Source organism: Cheilinus undulatus, linkage group 4 (assembly GCF_018320785.1).
Source record: "Cheilinus undulatus linkage group 4, ASM1832078v1, whole genome shotgun sequence".
NCBI classification, from domain to species: domain Eukaryota; kingdom Metazoa; phylum Chordata; class Actinopteri; order Labriformes; family Labridae; genus Cheilinus; species Cheilinus undulatus.
Genome location: NC_054868.1, coordinates 38,483,413 through 38,504,469, shown reverse-complemented (window position 1 = coordinate 38,504,469; position 21,057 = coordinate 38,483,413). Strand labels below are relative to the sequence as shown.

Sequence of the window (21,057 nt, the reverse complement as noted above, 5' to 3'; positions counted from 1 at the left end):
CTCAGAGATATCCAAGAGAGGTCTTGGTAGTGATTGGGTGGACAGCTGAGCACTGATAACCCATGAGAGTAACAGTCCTCAGATAAGGACTGTCTCTTGTCTGATGGCCACTTTGCCTCACTCACCATCATTGTGCCAATGTCAGCCAATGTCACAAGAGCTGAAAAGTACTGCTGTTCAAGTCTGCGGTACTAAAATTAGTCAAACTAGTGACCTCTCTCGTCCTCGCTCACTGGCAGACTTGCTGGATAGAAATTGTGAGGTTTTTACGATCCTGTAATGTTAGCTATTTAACCATTTTCCTCTATTATAGTATTAAATCTACTGCTCTAATGGATGCACGCCATGCCAGTGGAGGCATACTTTCTCATCCAATTAGTTTAATGTCAAGTCAAAATGTCAGAACAGCCAATATTTAACTGTGTTTCCTGGCTTATTAATTAAGGCCTGTTGATGTTTTGAGGAAAATACAAAAAATAGTCATGGCCTTTGCAAGGATTTTGTTTTTGTATTTTCATCTCAGAACCGTTCTACATAAAAAATGTTGGGTCTGTGGGCAGGAACATGGGAAGTGGTCCGGTTTTACCTTGGAGAAGCAGCGACCAATCGGGCATTAGCAGGCTTTGGTGTAGGACAGAAAACAGTCCATGTGTGGAGCTAAAGTCAAAAATAGTCTATAATGACTTCCTGCCTACCATCAGCTGTTATCAGGCAATGATTTATTTATCCCTATAAACAGATATGTGCATGTAGGACTGCAAAACATTCAACTTGAGTGACCGATCTGCTCAATGTTAAAGATGTTGGGGAAAAAAACTGATTCATGTCAATTAAACAGTTATTAATATTTGAGCTTCAAACATGTAAGAGTAGAATTATTTAAACCTATCTATAGTCTGAAGTGTAAATTTTACCAGCAGCCAGTTTGAGCACAGCAAACCATTACTGGCATGTTCCTCTGTCCACCCTTTACACCTTCTTCAGTGCTTATGCTATATGATGTTGGTATGCTATTGTTGTTACTAGCATTAGCAGTGCTAGCATTTTAGTGTCGTTAATGTGTGACTGTGTCTAACATACTAACTGACCTGCACTCTCTGTGATACAGTAAAACATTCAGCCAGTCCTGTCTTCATAGACAAAACAGTCTCCTAGCTTCCTGGCCGCCACTCTCACAGAGTGTCCACCTGAGACGCCGTCTATTTCAGAATGGAAAAACTGCAGTTTGCTGGCACAATGTATTTCCAGTCTTAGATTACTATTATTATTTTTAACTTTGAAGGTTTATTCCTAAAAAAAAATCTGGCCTTTACATTCATGAAGTAACCACATAGCAAACATTACAGACTAAGCTACATATGATGAATAAAACAGAAAAAGATCAGAGGTTTAATCTGGATTTAAATTATGTATAGATCTGTTTTAGAAGTAGTTACATGTAGCTAAAGCTACTTTAGCTACATAGTTAACTTAGCTATGCAAGCCAAAGTAGCCAAGCTACCTTTAGCAACATGAGCTTTAGCTAACATAGCTAAAGCTAAAGTAGTAGTTTACTGTAGTTTAGCTGCTTTGTAAGCTAAGCTTTAGCTAGCATAGCTCACTGAGCTAAACTGAGCTACACTTGCTGGGTTAAAATGTTTTCATGGAGAGGCAAGTGTACTCAGTTTTATAAAATGTTTTGTATTCAGGTTTTCAGGTTGGGTTTTTAACTTTTTACACTGTAAAAACAATTACGAGGACCCAGCATAAAATAATTACGCAAAAAGTCTCATAGCTTTTTGAGTCGAGGGGCCCTACTACTTTAGGATATACGATTTGGCTCAAATGCAAAATGCTGGCTCAACTTTGATTTTTATGATCACTTTGTGTAAACCTTACATAGATTTAGAAACTTAATATAATGTGATGTGTCAGTTCAGTTATCAAAGGTGCGCCCAATAAAAAACACTTTTTTCCCCTTCAATATTAATCAAGTTGGATTTTGTACCTACACTAAAGTGTTATCTGATTTTATCTTATGTTATCCTATTATTTATTTATTTATTTTTTGTATTTCTGTTCTGACAGAGATGGCATCTTAGATGAATAGTATTTGTGAGTGACTGTCAGCGATGTACGGTCCATAGCCAGACTCTGATTCTACAATCCATCAACTAAGAGGAAGTTTAAGCTGACATATTTAATATGTAAGGTCTAATGAATGAAAGTGAAGTACATCAGGAACAATTTAAATGCCTGAGCTTTTATAATAGAACACCACCAAGAGCTAAAACAAGCTTAACAATAGCCAACAACTAGTTGTGATGTACAAGGCATCGCTTTGATGTATTGATCCATCATCCAGTTTTGAACAGATTTTTTTAAAAAAGAGGAGAGATCCATCATCTGCGCTCCCACAGCCTTGCCAACAGTAAAGGTTTTGGATCAATGAACGCTTCATTTTTAACCTTCAGTTTTCTAATAAATACTTCATTAGCTGGCGAACCCTCAACTTCCACATACTCCCTCTGTGCAGCAATCTGCATGAGAAGCACACTCCAAAGCAAATCACTCCCTTTCTAGTCCAGCTTTGAAATCCCACAGTACAAGTTCTGGTCCATCTCCAGCACATGCCAAAAATGCCCCATTCTGTTCCACTTAAGATACACGCCAGGTCTATTCTGAGCGCAGGCTCAAAACATGCCAATCCACGTAGGGTAGAAATGCATGGTATACCTATAGAAAATTTCACCACTATATTAACGTCATGTCTTATAGGTCTTTAGTCAGACAGAGGGTCAGAGGCAACATGACACCATGGTGGGGAAAAAATTAAATACTTAACACTAGATGGAAAATTGTAAGAGTGATATAACACCACATCCTTTTGATTTCCTAATGTACACAGCTATTGTAGAAGCTAAAAATATCCCAGAACGACATAAAAATGAACAGAAAACCAGATTCTGAAAGGCAAAGTGACCTGCTGTTTACATGCCACTCTCAAGTTGGACTTCATGATCTTGCAATCCCCATGTGAACACATTATACTCCCATGATCTAGTGATGTCTCATATCCACCTGCTTAGAGACTGGATGATTAAAAAAAATGATTATAAAAAATAATTTTCAGCTTCTTTGTGCAGTCTTTGTTAAACAACCTATGTGCAACAAATAGGAAATGCTGTTGTGAGTTAGTGATCGGTCTGAATCAAAATTCTATTTTGAATCAAGTCATGACCCTTAGAATCAAAACCAAATCAGAACCCGAGGTACTGAAAGATTCATACCTCTACTCAACATGCTGCAAAACCAATCAGCATTTAGATTCCCTCTCCACTGAAATGCGTCAGAAATGATCGATCTGACCTCCATTCAACACATGAGAATTTTTTTAAATAGTCTGCATATCCTTTAGGGAACAGACCTGACAAAGCTTACATTTTCACTCTTTACACACCTTCATCGTGCTTCTTCTACAATCAACTTGTTGATGCAAGTAAATCACCAAAACAAAATGTTGCTCTTTTGGACTCATACCGCTGATGTAAGCTAGATTGAAGCCTATGTGTGATGTTTTATTTACAGAAAAATCAACTCTTATCAGAAACAGTTGAAGGAGTTGCCTCAGGGGATGTAAAGAACCTTTTAATGGCAGCTTTACTTTTAGAAGTATATCTAGAGGGGCAAATCTGGCTTTTTTTTCTATCCTGTTCACCTCTGATGTTGCTAATTGGACTTTAATTGGCTGAAAATTATACATCTACATCAATATGTCCAAAAAAAAAAAAAAAGCTGCCCTTCTCAAAGTCATACATTGTCATCAAACAATAGCTGATGGGCTCTGATAGTAATCTTAAACAATTTTTTTAATGTCTTTGTGCTGTAAGGTAGTAGTCTTCTTTTCAAGTATTGTTGAACATTAACAATTATAAATGCAGTGTGGTCTATCAGAGTAGAAATTTTTCACAAACCGTCAATCTCTCACACTACAAGCTACCCAATACAGCCACAGTAAATGGCAAATGGACTTCACTTAAAGTCCACTTAAACAGAGCTTTACTACCTTTACAGATAAAGTGCTTTTCAATTTGCTCCTCATTCATCTGTTCACAGGCAGTCATCAGGAGCTATCTCAGGTTCACTGTCCTCCTAAAGCGGCTCAAATCACCTACCCTGCGATTAATGACTGACCTGCTCTGACTCCATAGCCACTGCCTGCTAAAAATGTCTGATCTGATAGACACTGAGAAGCTCAACCAGAGCAATTAGGGTGTTTAAGGATCTTTATTAAAGCAGCAGCTCTCCTTTAAAGGGATACTTCAACATTTTGGCAAATGCACCCATTGCCATAATTCCTATAGTCTTAGTAACAGGTTCATTTCCGTTAGTTGCCGGTGCAAGCTGTTTCTAGATCTGGGGGGACCGATATACCAGCTGCACAGCTAACGCTATGTAAGCAGACGGTATTTTTTGCTTTCCCTCATCAAACTCATCAAATACACAATCCGACAACTCCAAAATGCTCTCGTGGACAAGCTGTGACCTGCACATTCACCACGCTATGAAATAATAACGTATAATTATGTAACATTACGACACATGAAGCAAATACTAGGAACTATTTCTTGAGTAAACCAGTGGGCAGAGTAACACAGTGCAGCAGCCAGATCTGGAGTGTAGTTCCGGCTTCGTGTTTAACTTTAAAACATCTCCATCTTGTAATGTTCCATGATTATTTCATAAACATTTGATTAAACATCCGGTTATGGTTAAGGTAAGGGTAAAGATAAAAAACCTTATTACGACTTTAATAAGGCTGAGTTAACAGTCTGCTTACATTTAAAAAAAAAAGGCTTGTCCTCCATGGAAACACTCATAACACAGCCAATAGCAAAGGCTAAAGCTAATGTTGGCAATGTAAGCTACATACATAGCATATCTATTTAGCTAAATCGAAAGCCAACAAAGCTACGCTAGCTACACAAGCAATGTCAGTAATGTAGATGCATAGCTAACATATATAACTTAGTTAAATCAAAAGCTAATAGATCTAATGGATAAATAGCTATATGTCGGTAACATGACTACATAACTAGCAGAGCTAAGGTTATTGTTGGCAACATACGCTACATAGAATACATATCTTCTTAGCTAACCTAGCTTAATCTAAAACTATCAAAGCTGCATTAGCTGTGATAGCTATACAAGATATGTAAGCAATGAAGCTACATAGCTCACTTAGCTAAATCCAAAGCTAATGAAGGTAGGCTACATGAGATATATAGGTAACATAACGTAGCTAAACTAATAATTGCTATGTAAGTTACGTAGATAGAAAATCCACTTAGCTAACATAGCTAAAGCTAACAAAGCTTAACTAGCTGCATTAGCTACATAAGCTACATAGGTAATGTAGTTACATAACTAACATAGCTCATGTACCATCTAAAGCTAATGAAGCTACGTAAGCTGAGTAAGATTGGTAGGTAATGTAACTACATAACTAACGTAGATACATATGTTACATATGTAACATATGTCTTACATATGTTGACTATGTAGCTAGTGTAGCTAAAATGAGCCTCTTTTCATGTAGCTAATTTTCAAATCGGTCTATGCATAATTCAATGTTTATTGCATGAATGTATCAACTCGGCTTTCCTTAGGAATAAAGCATAATAACATTAAAAAAACAACAACAACCCTTAGAATGATGTACCAGCAAATAACGCCCATTCTGTTCTGACACAGGTGGTGTCTCGTAGTAGCGGTCTGCAAGGGGGGGCGTCTGAGAGCTGTGATCTGACCCCTCTGAAGTATCAATAAGGCGTTAATGGTACTAACACAATATTTGACTTTTTCTAACTGCATGTAAATGTACAGAGTATAATATGACAGGCTGTGTATTGTGTAATAATCCCTCTAACTGAATTTAAGATACTTCCAGGTTAATGATGTGCAGGATTATTTTCTCCTGGAAAATACAGTGAAAAGTTTGCAGAGGTGTGACTCTAGCAGTCAAAACAGTGAGGAGTGAGCTCCATGGATGCTGACAGCTTTGACGTTCGTCAATCACGACATTGGCAAGCAAACACACGGAGAGGGAACGATCATAACAATGGGAACTTGAGGGGTGGCTACTGGCATCACTTGTGTATGCATGTGTATGAGGGAGGGGTTGTTTGTGTGTTAGAATCTACAGCTGCAGCGTGACATGTAGTAATACACCAACTTTTCTCTGCTGCGCTCTGAGCGGTTATGATATGATATACTGTGCAGAAGAAGTTCCACTTTTGCCACCCTCATATTCTGTCTATTTCAAGCGGCCTTAAATTATGCTCATTTATGTGCATTTAATTTCACATTCCAGCCAGGCAGGCAACAAAGAGTGCGTTTGATGGATTGCACTATTACGCTTCTGTGAACCTCCAGTTGCCTCTCTAAATCCTCTCGTTGCCTCTCTTTTATCTGCCCTGCACCCATCAGGCATTGCAACAGTCTCCTGAAATCAGCTTTCATAAATTCACATTGATTCCAACTTATTTTTTTCTAATTTGAAATGTCTGTACTTTGACAGCTATGCTCATTATTCACTTGATTACCAAGCCTCTGATTTTGTCTTTTAACTCTTCTCCTATAAACTGTCACCAGTGGTCCCTGCATTTCACGCCCCATTACAAGCTAAAGTGAGATAATAAAACATCAGGCTGGAAAGGAGTGAGCAACCTGTTTTCCATTGTATGATAATTGGCAAAGCTTTTACTTTGGCTGCAATAAAGCAGCTCTACATGAGGAATTTACTCCAAGAGCTAGAGCCACATCACAGCAATAAAGCACTAAAGGACAGTTGGGTGGAAAATGTATAGTTAATATGCAGATATTAGAGGAATTACATGTGGCTTGTTTGTGAACACATCCTGTAAATCAAGCTCATCATTAAAGAAACCGTGGCAGCTTTTAATATTATAGCTTCAGAATATATTCTTTATGGCACCACTCCAAAGCCTGAATGGGATTTGCCTTTTTATAAGTCTGATACATTTGGCAGGTCATAATGAATTATCGTCCTTCTTTTACATGAAATTACGCACAGACATGGCCAGATTGCCTTCAGAGCTTTAAAAAGAACTGCTCTGCCTGCCTTTTCTTATTAAGACCAAAATCCTGTTAAGTTGAGCACACTTGTAAAAGTGTTGGGGCCAGACAGATGACAATTGAGGGAGATTAATGGTCCCTAACCCCAGAGAATGGAAAGTTTAAACACTCTAGTAGTATTTTATTGACAACTGAGCACTCGCTCTGCCATGTCAGGTTAACACTACATATGTCTCACATGGCATCTGAAAGGCCCCGTGGACAGGCTGTTAGCCGTCTTACATGTCAGGCTGGAGGACAGCGATTTTTAAAATACTCTGTCTCTTTTCAAAGCCAGAGCCTCTGAAGTGCTCCTCACAGTAATGATATCTCCCTCAGTGGCTGACAGTACTTCAAACTCCTGTTTACTTTAGGAAAAGCATCAGATAATTACTTTGTTTACCCGTATTTTCCCCCCACTGTGTTGACATGCTCTTCAATAAAGTGACTCACCGTGCCGATGAATATTTACCATTGTTGGAAATTAAGTGCACTCTAGGTTTTGTAGCGAGGCGGTATGCAGTCATTCGTGAAAATAGTTGTTGGAATAGTGCACGCTCATTAAAGGCAACCAACTAAATCAAAGCAGTGGAGCTAATTACTTATAAAAACTGCTGAGCAGATGTCTGCCCCCGCTGCCATGAGGAGACGCCCTTTCTTTCCAGGATAAAGCCACAAGTTAACACGGGTAAAAGAGGCCAATGAACAGCTTATTTATACACAAGAATTACAGGGAAGCCTCATTTGGAGAAGATGAGATCAGTACCAGTGAATTACATATTTTTTTCCACATTATCTTTTAAAGGGGTTTATGTTGACACTATGAAGAAATGACACTGTGTTAAAGTGGTTAGACAAGCATGCATGCCCATTTGCTGGACTCATTGTAAGTGTGGCTTCCAAATCCATGCAAACAGCATAATGATAACATAAAACAATTTATAAGGTGTAAAAAAAGAAGAAAAGATGTACCCATTGTTAGTCTTTTTGTGCACATAAAATGCAATCAGAAAGTAGTAAGACCCGCTTCACTTAATCATTTAAATTCATTTTTTTCTAATTGATCTACACTCAGTACCCCATCATGCCGAAGTGAAAACAGAAATTTTTGCATTTATTGAAAAATAAAAGCCTCAACTGTCACATGGACATACACTGTGTTCCACGTTATTATGCAACTTGGATTTTAGTGTCATAAACATTCAATTTTTTGTTTTTCAGTTAAACTCATGGATGGTGTTGTGTCTCAGGACTCTTTGGATCACTGAAATCAATCTCAGACACATGTGATAATTACTTTGCCAGGTGAGCCCAATTAAAGGAGAACTACTTAAGAAGGTCATTCCACATTAATAAGCAGGCCACAGGTTTCAAGCAGTATGGGAAGGAAAAAGGATCTCTCTGCTGCCGAAAAGCCTCAAATAGCGTAATGCCTTGGACAAGGTATGAAAACATTAGATATTTCATGAAAACTTAAGTGTGATCATTGTACTGTGAAGAAATTTGTGGCTGATTCAGAGCATAGATGGGTTCGTGCAGATAAAGGCATAATGAGGAAGGTTTCTGCCAGACAAATTTATAAGATTAAGAGAGCAGCTGTTAAAACACCATTACAAAGCAGCACACAGGTATTTGAAGCTGCTGGTGCCTCTGAGGTCCCACGAACCTCAAGGTGTAGGATCCTCCAGAGACTTGCAGTCGTGTATAAACCTACTATTCAGCCACGCCTAACCAATGCTCACAAGCAGAAACAGTCGCAGTGGACCCAGATATACATGAAGACAAAATTTCAAACAATGTTGTTTACTGATGAGTGCCGTGCAACCCTGGATGGCCGAGATGGAGGAGTAGTGGATGGTTGGTGGATGGCCACCGTGTCCCAATAAGGCTGCGACATCAGCAAGGAGGTGGCAGAGTCCTGTTTGGGCTGGATTCATGAGCATAGAGCTGGTAGGCCCCTTTAGGGTCCCTGAAGGTGTGAAAATGACCTCGGCAAAGCATATAGAGTTTCTGACTGACCACTTTCTTCCATGGTACAAAAAGAAGAACCGTGCCTTCTATAGCAAAATGATCTACATGCATGACAATGCACCATCTCTTGCTGCAAAGAATACCTCTGTGTCATTGGCTGCTATGGGCATAAATGGAGAGAAACTCATGGTGTGGCCCCCATCCTCCCCTGACCTCAACCCTACTGAGAACCTTTGGGGCATCCTCAAGCTAAAGATTTATGAGGGTGGGAGGCAGTTCACATCAAAACAGCAGCTCTGGGAGGATAGTCTGACATCTTGCAAAGAAATTCAAACAGAAACTCTTTAAAAATACAAAAGTTCAATGGATGCAAGAATAGAGAAGGTAATATCAAAGAAGGGGTCTCATGTTAACATGTAACTTGGCCTGTTAAGATGTTTTTGATTGAAATAGCTTTTGATTTCCTTTAATATGACCTTCTTGCGCTGAAAATTCAACAAAACTACCATTTTCACTTCTTTTAAACCTATAAAATGTTTTGAAACTCTGTTGTGCATAATAATGTGGAACAGTGCATTTTGAGTTTTTATTTTTGAAAAACAACATTATTATTGGGAGATTTGTTTAATTTGAATTATGCTCTAACAGTTGATGGCTTGAAAATTATACTGACTGTCATTTGCATTAATATTTAGGAAAATAAGAAAAGTATCATTTGCATAATAATTTGGAATGCGGTGTAAGTATTCAAACCCTTTGCAAAAACCCTTGAAATTTAGCTCAGGTTCCTCCCATTTATTTCAAACATTGCAGAGATGTTTCTACACCTTGATTAGAGTCTGCCTGTGGCAAACTGAATTGATTTGATATGATTCAGAAAGGCATTTACCTCTCTATAGAAGGCCTCACAGCTGACGTGCATATCAGAGCAAAACTAAACCATGAAGTCAAAGGAACTGTCTTAAAAGATCAGAGGCATTGTTGACAGACATATATCTGGAGAAGCCAACAAAAAATAGTCTGTTGCACTGAAGGTTCCCAAGAGCACAGTGGCCTTCTTAAGAAGTTTGGCACAAACAGGACTTTTCCTTGCCTAGCTGAACTGAGCAGGGCCTTAGTAAGAGAGGACCAAGAACCCAAACATCATTCTGACTCAGCTCCAGAAATCCTGTGTGGAGATGGAAGTTCCAGAAGGACAACCATCACTGCAGCCCTCCACTGGTCTGTGCTTTATCACAGGGTGGCTAAAAAAAAGCCTCTCCCTGGTGCAAAACACATGAAAGCCTGCTTAGAGTTTGCAAATAAAGCCCCTGAAAGACTCTCAGCCTATGAGAAACAAGATTATCTGATCTAATGAAACCAAGATTGAACTGTTCAGGCCTCATGTCAAAACATTATGTCTGGAGGAAACCAGGCACTGCCCAATGCCATCCTAACAGTGAAGCTTGGTGGTGGCAGCATCATGCTGTGGGGAGGTTTTTCAGCAGCAGGGACTGGGAGACTTGTCAGGGTTGAAGGGAAGCTGAATTGAGCAAAGTACAGAGATATCCTCAATGCAAACCTGCTCCACAATGCTCAGGACCTCAGACTGGGCTGAAGGGTCACCTTCCAACATGACAACGGCCCTAAGCACACAGCCAAGACAGCACAGTAGTGGCTTACTCTATGAAAGTCCTCGAGTGTCCTAGCTAGAGCCCTGACTTGAACTGTCCAACATCTCTGGACAGACCTGAAAATGGATGTCCATGAACGGCCTCAATCCAGCCTGACTGAGCTTGAGAGGATTTACAGAGAGGAATGGCAGAAAATCCCCAAACCCAGGTGTACAAAGCTTGTTGCATAATATTCAAGAAAGGCTTTTAATTGCTACCAAATGTGCTTGAACTACAGTAGGTACTGAGTAAAGGGTCTGAACATTTATGTCAATATGCTATTTCAGTTTTTCTTTTTCATTAATTTGCAAAGAAAAACTCTAAAAATCTGTTTTCAGTTTGGCATGATGTGAAGTGTAGATTAAAGAGAGAAAAAACAGACTTAAATGATTGTAGCACCAGTTAATAACAAAACTGAAAAAGTGAAGGGCGTCTAATGCGTACTAGATCGTTATAGCACTTTTATTGTTGATATGTAAAAGCATGCATCATTCATGAAGACAACCAGAAAAAAATAAATAAAGGAACAGGTCAGCATTTACAGTGCCCTTACAGCCCTTATGCACTCACATAAGCATGCCCCAGCATGTTTGACCCCCAAAGTTCAGTTAGTTTACCCAGTGTGAGTGCTTCTACCACGCTCAAGCACAGTACACTTCCTAGGCACTGATGGAAGATGAGGGCTTCAGCACAGTATGCTTGCTCATGTACACCAGCAGCAACATGGACGTCAATCCAAAACTGATGTGCCGCAGCATTGGCTACTGATATCTGTTCATGCAACATTAATCAGCAATACACTGGTGTATCCCTACAAGAAACAACTTACAAACTGCATTTCCTCAATTGGCGCTGTCTTCTTCTTAAACAAGTCAAGCTCTTCTGGGGCTTTGCAGCATCTTAAAATATTTTTAGAGTCTGGAATAGCAACAAGTTTTGGTCTCCATAGGTAATTTCTTCATTCAAGGCATCTGCACTGCTTTACTTTTTATGTTGTTTCCCATTTTTAGTTGTATAAAAGTTCCTGTAAGGAGTTTTTAATCATGTTATGAAAGAGACTAAACCTAATACAGATGCTTCTGTGAGACCTAGAAAAGCAAATAAGACCATCAGGGACAAAACGAACTTTTTAAAATATGGTTATTTTAAGCACTTATTTTGTTCCAGGGGGACAGATGTCAGACAAGGTTGTGCTTGCTGCAATCTTTATAGACATTTTTCCCTGGTAAATATTCCCAAAGTGCAGCATACATACCATTGATAAAGAGAACACTACTTGCTCATGTTTGGAGAGAGAAAGGATAGGAGGTACTGCTTTCTTCACAGGGAGCGCCAAAGTCTCTTTATCCAAAATTTCCTTACAAGAGCTTTAAGCTCATTGGTTCTCAAGTTCTGTAATTGGAGGATAGCTGCTTTTGGTGACAGATGATTCTGTTACCTCCACCAAGGAGGTTATGTGATCAGGTGGGTTTGCTCATTTGTTTGTTTGTTAGCAACATAACTCAAAATGTCGTGGACTGATTTTGATTTTCAGGAAATGACAGAAATGGCATAAGAAAGAACTGATTAGATTTTGGGACTGATCCGATCCAGGAATTTTTTAAAGGATTCTCTACTACTGGGAGATAGGGCTAATGGCGGAGGTCTGCGCAGTTACCACTATACACAAGATGATTGCGGACATGAGTAACTTAAATCCAAGCAGACTTTAAAAGACCATGCCCGGTCAAAGAGACGAGTTGGAGCATAACAGAGAGAAAGATAGCGAATTGCAGCGAGAATACTCAAAATGCTGGGAGGAATAGAGGAATATTCACCCTCTGCCATGACTTTCAGTCATCCGGTGAGACCATGGGTGCGTCTGCCATGACAGTCCACACATGGCAAAGCCAATGCTTTGCCTCACCGTGTCTCCACCCCATCGGGGAGGAAGTAATCGGCAAATTAGATTTTGGGAGTGATCCGGATCACCGTCTTGAGCCAGGAATGTTTTTAAAGGATTTTTCACTATTGGGAGAGGTCTCCGCTTTCTGAGTGCTTTTCTAGTTATTGTTGTTATCATTATTATTATTATTGTTATTATACTTATTATTATCATCACCATTATTATTGTTGCCACTACTAAAATTACATTTCTTAAAGTGAATTTAAAAACAGTTCAAATTTCATTGCTATTCTCACCTTTATAAATGTAATACATCTTTCCCTTTACAGCCATTATTCTTGCTAATGCTAGTATTACAGCAATCATGGCTTCATCCTTTAACAACATTGTGAGTACTATAATCATTACTGGAAGTTTCATTAAATCCAAGAGCAAAACTACTTTTCTGCTGTTTATTAATATTAAATCAGTGCTGGTATTTATTATTAAAGGGTATATTCTTTATTATAATATTAATGATTAACGCTGGTCTATTATACAAGGCTGGAATAGAGAGTATGGTGTAGACCTACCCTCTTTGTAAAGTGTACTGAGATAACTTTGGTGACGAATTAGCGATGTACAAACAAATATTGATTGCTCGAGATGTGACAGCTTTTTGTTTAATTGTACTTAAGACTCACTACAAGTTACTTGTCCCATTTAATAACCAACTTTGTATCTAAAAATGGCAATTCTTGACTGAAAAACTGAGACTGTATGGACTGAACTGCCAAAGGAAGTCTAAATAGTAATCCATAAATCATTATAGTACATTGAAGTGGCTTTCACCACTTCTTACAATGTCAGTGCTACACACAGATTTACTGTTTAGACTGGAGTATGAATGGTTCAGTGTAATTTTAGAGACAATATTTTTTACTTTTTGAAATTGCTCATTTCAAAATCAGTGTAATTGCACATTTTGCTTGAGTCACAGATGTGCCACACCCTGTAATGTTACTGTTGATTATCCGTTCACGCAGTTGTTTTCTTCTTATGATAACATTGAGAGCTATTCTAATGCATCTTGTCTCTGAGGAGTAGAAACTTTATTGTCATCGTCTGCAACACAATGCAATTTCATTGGCGGCAGACAGCCCAGCAGCAGTACACAGCAAACTGGCAACTGGCAAAAATAGCTGGTGGCTGTTGCACTACTCCCAGCAGCAGTACACAGTGTAAAAGCACCATGAATGTTTTCAACATGCAGTCCCATTCAGAAACCCTGACAGCCAACACTGAAGCACAAAAACAACTTCCTTCATGGTCTTTCTTTTACTTAATGAGGGAAAACACTTACTTATTTGCTTTTACAAGGATAAAAATGTCTTTCTTTTAAAGCCAGCTGTTGCGAGATGTGATTAATTGTAGAAAGAGCTCATAAACAAAACTGCTTTCAGTCATTTTCTTCTCAAGGCCACTGCACCACAAAGGTTATGGACACGTGCAAAACACCATCTGAGCTAAATCTCACATTATCTATTACAGGGCATGTAGCTCACAGTGTGCTCTGCCAGCACGGAGCCTGGCATGCATATAAATGAAGCTCTGCAAATTGTCTTATCAAGCAGCAGGTAACCACTTGATGCTGGAGTGCACCTTTCCAGGAAACCTCCTCTTTGTCGTAACCTCTCCAAAACCTCCCCTCTGGTATAATCCCACTCCAATCTCTTCAAGGTGGGATTTGTCCGGATCAATTTCATAATGCATTATTCATTTTAAGAATTTAATCAAATATCTCCTCCACCAATCAGCCCAGCTCCATCCCTCCCCTAACCCTCCCTCTCCCCTCTCCCCATCAGATCGCTGATTGTTCGTGTCACCTGCAATAGCAGATTATCAGCCAAATGAATTACTGGGTCACAGGTGAATTAGACGCTTGGCTGACTGTAATCTTTTTTCTTCTTTGGTAAAAGTAGCTTAGTGTAAGTTCGTTTTTTTCTGTCTTCTTTTTTTTTTGAGGGAGAGTGGAAAAGTGCTTGAGAAAATCCCCCTTTCTGCCTGGCTTCCCGCGGGTTTCTGCAGTGTAATGGTTTCCTTTGAGAGGCACTGGTGGAAAGTGCTGATGCTTGTTGGCTTGTGTATATATATGTGTGTCAGTGTGAGTGTGTAAAGGCAGCTATTTTCCATGGCTAACTGAGCCACTGATGAGCTTGCCAGTCAGACCAGGCTGTCGTAGAGTGTGTTGTTGAGTTTCTGCACATGTGTGAGCCTTTGGGAATGCAGCAGTCATAGTATGTGTCTGCATACTGCATTGTCACGCTGGGTTTGTGCAATTAAAACCCTACAGTTGGCCAATTGAGACAGATTTAATGCAGAGTTTGATGACAGTAATTCAAAACTTCCTCTCCTGTGTTTAAACACTGAAGTATATCAGCGCCTGAACAGCAGTTCTCCTTCTTAGTTTGTTGATGACACACTGCTTCTCTCCTCCTCTCTCACCCGGGAGGACTCACAAACAAACGAGTGTGGGGCAGAGGGGCTCTTGTCGCTGCTTTGTTGTTGCATTCTGTAAGTGAAGATGGAATTATATGATAATCAGAACCAGCTAACATTGTTTCCCTCCGCACACCCAAAGAGGGAGGGACGTCTTTTAAACATCTCAAAGAGGCGTTTTTTTCCCCCCACCCTCCCCAGGAAATACAATTATATTTGTTTTGTTCTTATCTCTTTTTTGAAGAATCTTATGCTCTATTCATGAGTGTACACAACAAAAAATATCTGAATCTAATCATCTGCTACCTCCTAGCCACCAAGGACAAATTCTACTTTCACAGAGGCAGTATATTTAGTTCAAAAGGCTCTTTTGTTGATGCTGTTCCACATCAACTGGCAAATATGTCATTTAGGCGACTAATATGTTGTGCTGAAGAACAAAAATAGCTGGTGGCTGTTGCACTTCTCCCACTCCTTCCTGCATCTTGTTGTTCTAAAAGTCAAGGTGGTTTGAGCCAGGGCTGGCGCTGGACTCATTTTCAGTCCCTGGAGTTTTAGACCAGCCCACTGTAGTTCATGACCTTTTCCTGGAGTTATATAATTATGGATTTAGTATATTAGCTAAAATAATATTCTACCATTCATAATTTCAAAGATCACCTTTGACACTCAGGATAAACTAATCAATAAATAAAGATCAAACAAATTTGATCATGTGCAGTTGTTCACACACTGGGACAGTAGCTCACTGCTGCCTTATTAACAGTGATATTTACACTGGGCATGCTAATAGGTCCCAGAGGGATCTGGCTGCAGACTGCAGATCTCAGACGCCCCCTCTTGTAGACCTCTACTGTGAGACACCACATCTGTCAGAATGGAACTGGTGCAATTTGCCAGTGCAATGTTTAAGATTTTTTTTATTCAACTTTATTCATAAATACAAAAAAAGAGGCTTGCTTATGCTTCCTTAGCTTTCGCTAAAGCTAACACAGCTCAGCTTGTTTTTCTGTAAGCCAGTGTAGTTCCATTGGATTTAGCTAAAGCTAACATAGCTAAAGAAAGCTACCGTTCACATAACTACTTCTACACCATGTCCAGTCTTTGCAAACAAATGTAATTTATCATAGCTTATGTAGCTTTGTTTGCTTTAGCGGCATTTGTCTTAGATTTAGATTACCTTTGTATCTTACATGAAGCTTTGTTACCCATAGTTTTAGCTACATTGGCTATACTAGCCACATAGCTACGTAGGTATATATGTTACTTAATGTAGCCAACTTCATGTTGCTTTGTGAGCTTTAGATTTAGCTACAGCGACATAGTCAAACTTTCTATGTAAGTAAATGTAGCTATGCTAGCCTTAACAATGTGAGTTTCAGCATATGTAGATAAAACTTTTTAAGCTACATTAGCTATGTATGCAACGTAGCTAATGTAGCTTTGTTAGCATTGGCTCATAACTTATGTAGCTAACATAGCTTTGGAGGTATAGCCTTAGCTACATTAAGTACGTTTTCATGGAGTGTTTTCCTGCACATAGACTGTTTACTCGACTTTATCAGATGTTTTGTAATTAGATTGTGCAGGTCAGGATTTTTACTTTTAATTGCTGGTATGCTAACTTTTACCTTTATTGGAAGTTTACCAATCAATCAATCAAAATTTATTTGTATGGCACCTTTCATATATAGAAATGTAGCACAAAGTGCTTTACACACAACAGAAAATAAGAGAAAAGTACATGAGTACTCCCCCCCCCCCCAATCTGTAGTCCATATACAGCATTGGCAACTATGGCATAAATAATGGATTCCTTACAAACAGGAACCTGTGTACCGAGGACACACCAGAATGAGAAAACACTGGAGGTTAGGCTAGAAACTTAAAACAAAGCGACGGTAAATGAAATAAAAAACAGAATGAGAGGATACTAAAATAAGAATAAGAACAAAAAAAGCTCAGTAAAACTATATAAATAAGTATAAAACACTAAAAGATATATTAGTAAGATTATGATAAGAGGATGAGCTACTAAAAGGCAATCCTGAAATTAAGATATTGTGAGATAAAACCTAAAACACAGACAAAATTAAAATAAGTTTAGTCGACTTCAATTTTGAAAGTTTTGGCTTGTATTTTAGTTCTGACAAATGCAGTGTCACACTGTAGTGGTCTGCAAAGGGGAGGGTCTGAGATCTGTGGTCTGCAGCCAGACTGTCATGACAGGTCCTGACATTGCTACTGACACAAATATCAAATTTAAAAAGGTCTCATAATAATGAATAAGATAATAGTATGGCTTACCATGGGATTATTATCATTTTTAAACAGGGACAAGTTTTACATTTTTACAACTCTATTTATAACTCAATATTTTTGTCATATTTCTATAAAGGACCTCTTGTGGCCCACCTGTAGTACATCTGGCTCACACCTTGGGAAGCACTGCACTATTAATTTGATTGATACTGAGAGCACAATTATTAAACACAATGACACAGTCATTTTACGAAATCTGCGTACATGCATTTATTGAACTTAAACAATAAATGCATTCATGTATTCCTTTAGACTTCATTGGGATGGAGAGGATTAACTGTTTTCAGATGGATCTTCACACCGAGTCTAGGCTTAGAGAGAGAAAGGGCAAGAGAGGGAGATGCAGAAAGAGAGAGGGGAAACACAAATGAGTGCTCATGCATATTCCTCAAGAGTGCAACCTGTATGATTTATTTACTGTCACTGCCCCTAAAAGCAGCCCAGCCCACCAGGAATTCTCCAGATCAGCTTGGTTTGAGCGATGTGAAATAGCAACTCCTGTATGGACTCAGCTTTGAGTTATCCAGCATTTAAACAAAAAGGGCATGAGAACTTGTCCTGAAACTCCTACACAGCAAGATCAAATGTGCTTCAAGAGCTTTTAACTTTCATCTTGCAGCTCACCTCTTGCACTGTGAGCAACATTTGTGCACTGTCTCACACCTGGCACTGTGTCTTGTGGCTTCTCGGTGTGTGTTTGACCTGTTTAGAGAGGTGCAAATGATGCCAAAGTTAACAAAAGTAACAGATGCTGAAAAAAAAAAAAAAACATTGTCAGACATGGACTCAGAGATCAAATAAGACTTGTGCAGTGTGGTATTCATCTGCAGTAAAACTACTGGATAGTACTACAGCACTAGCAGCCTGTCAGAGAAATATTCCTAGAAGAACTACCCACCTACACAGAGCTTTGACACCCCCTCATTCTGATTTGAATGTATTACAGAAAAATCAACACTTTGAGGATGTAAATGTCTCACACTGAGGGATAATTTCTCAAAAGTTCAGCGTGTGTATCCTCGGCAGTGCTCTCTGTGCTCCGACATGTATGTTCCACATGGCTGCAGTGCTCGGCAGATTCGACCGTACAGTAAAAAGTCATTGAGGAGCAGACTCTCAGAGATATTACGGGGCATCAATCCCTGTCTGTCTGTCTGTCTCGGCTGTTAACCACCTCTGGGCTGCACCATTGATCTCTGTAATTGTCTCCCACTCTTCAAAGGGAGCTGAGAGTTGGTTTGATCCGAGCTGTTTACTTTCACGGCCCCTATAGCCCCACTCTTTGAAGAAGAGAGCTATCAACCACTTCAGGCATGAGCTAGCATATTAGAGTACTATTACCGCGCATTTGTTTGTGTGTGTGTGTAAAGAGAGCGGGAGAGGAAAGCAAGCAAGGTACTGAAAGAGACCCAGCATAGCCTGTAGCCTCACAGGCCTGGGGGTTAGCTTGTAGCTTTCCTCTGCTGCATAAGAGCGTGGAACGTTCCCTGTTTTGTGTTCCCTGGTATGTATAATGAAATTACAACACAGAACCATGTGTTGTAACGCTGCTGTGCACAAAGCTGCAGTTTATCTGTTAAGTGTTTTCTTGATGCCAAACACCAAAACTCTCATACAGTGCTATGAGCAAGATAAGAGAGATGAATTAACAAACAGGATGTTGTACTTTGCAGCATGTTGTATGGCTGATAAAATGATCACTTATATCTCAGACTCACACTGTGTGCAGATTCTTGACATCGCTGCATACGTCAGTCTCAACTTTAGCCGCAGTCTCAGAAGAGGAAGTTGCTAACCGCAGCTCCACCATCAGCTCTTAGGTGATAAGACTCAAGGTTTCCCTGAGCGTGAGTTTGAGCAAAGAGGGAACTTTCATAACATGTGAGTAAATGTATTTATTACAGCCTCTATGAAAAGTATTCACCCTTTTTAATCATTTAAATTTGTCATGGTCAATATAATTGGGCTTTTTTTTTGTCCAAAAACATTCTATAGAAATCTCTTTAATGTAAAAAGTGAAAGCAGGTTACTACAAAGTAATGTCAATAAAAATGTAATGTAAAATTAATGCCTGCATAAATATTCACCCCCTTCAAGTCAGTATTTCGTTGATGCAACTTTGGCTGCAATTACAGCACTGAGTCTGTGTGGATAGGTCTCAATCAGCCCCTATCTGAGCTTTGACTCTGTCTCTCCAGAACATTCACCATTTTTATGCAGCTTTCCCTGTATGCTTCAGGTCATTGTCTCGCTGGAGAATATCTTTTCCCAAGCCGTAGTTCTCTTGCAAACTGAAGTTTGTCCACCAGGATTTTCCTATAATTTGCCGCATACATGTTAGCCTCTACTTTTATAAGCCTTGTAGAGCTGGCCTGCCAAGAAGTATCCTCACACCATGATGCTGCCACCACTGTGCTTTATATAGGGGAATTTCTGTTTGTAGAGATGTGCTTGACCATTATCTTTGTTTTAGCTTGATGTGGTGTTGTTATGCCTGTAAAAGTCCGCAGACCCACACAGCTGATCAGAGGAAATCAGTGTGTTTAGTTTTGGGGAGAAATTAAGTGCTTTGTACGTCTTTGACAACATATTTTCTTGCCCCATTTTTACATAAAACTCGTTAAACTACGCGGATAAAACTATCCCGTCTACAGCCATTATGCTGCGGATCTCTCTGAGCTCGTAATAACCAAAGGATCAACTTTCACAGAAATCCCTGAGGGCTAATGGCATTACTATAGCCAAGTACCTCATACAACCCAACTTCACGAATCCCAAAATATCCCTTTAATGCTTCAGCATACCAAGACAGTTTGAGCAATGCTATATTTCCAACTTTGTGGCAACAGTTTTGGGAAGGCTATTTTCTATTGAAACATCTTTGTGCACCTGTGCACAAAGCAAGGACTATAAAGACATGGCCATCGTCCATCCATCCACTTGACAGCATCTTGCCATGACAAACCTTTAAATCTACTGAATGTTTGATCATATTGATCATCATATTGGTCTTGTCTGCTGAGCCAAATGAAACTGTAGCTGATTTAAAACGCAGCTCTCTCTAAACAGCCGTTACTTTCCTGTGCAGTAATTTCAGTATAGCACCCAAGTCAATTGAGGGGATTTGAGTGTGGCTGCACAGTCTTTGGACCTGCAACCGAGTCATGTTTACAGACTGTGAGTGAAGGAGCCTTGATTTTTATCACCTCCTCTGCAGTGAGGTTAGCCATTAAAGTTTATGGACCAAATAAGAGAGTGTAGGGGGAAGGCGCTGTGAGCTTCCACTGAACCAAGGGCAGGCAGCATGTGCCAAAACTTTGGCTTTCTTCTCCCTCCTCCCTGCAGCTTTGTCTGTGAGATAGACAGACATAGACCCAGGTATCTGTTTTCCCATTTAGTCGAGCACGCCCTTATCATTCTTGGAGCCCTCTCTTGTACTAAGAGCGTTCCCTCAGACAAACCGGGGTTGTCTGATAGCTGGCCAGGCCACTGAGAGATGCAGCCAGAACGTGGCTGAATAAACACCAGCAGGGGAAGAGGGAAGGAGATGTTAAAAACTAACAGAGTGGTAGGAAGGGCTTCTTCTTTGGGGGCAAGCATTGACAAGCTGAAGAATGTACATGAGAGCAGGTA

The 21,057-nt window shown here is 39.6% G+C and overlaps 1 protein-coding gene across 5 annotated transcripts in view; it reads left to right on the top strand.

Annotated features, from left to right (window-relative positions):
* Positions 1–21,057, top strand: part of inpp4b (inositol polyphosphate-4-phosphatase type II B) — a 257,684-nt gene that overhangs the window by 71,648 nt on the left and 164,979 nt on the right. For 2 of the 5 annotated variants that reach the window (XM_041784763.1, XM_041784760.1), the window contains exon 1: positions 20,896–21,054. The exons of the other annotated variants lie outside the window; for them this stretch is intronic. The gene's annotated coding sequence lies outside the window, so the exon portion shown is untranslated. Of the gene's footprint in view, positions 1–20,895; positions 21,055–21,057 lie in introns of those variants that run through there. 5 annotated transcript variants of the gene reach the window in all.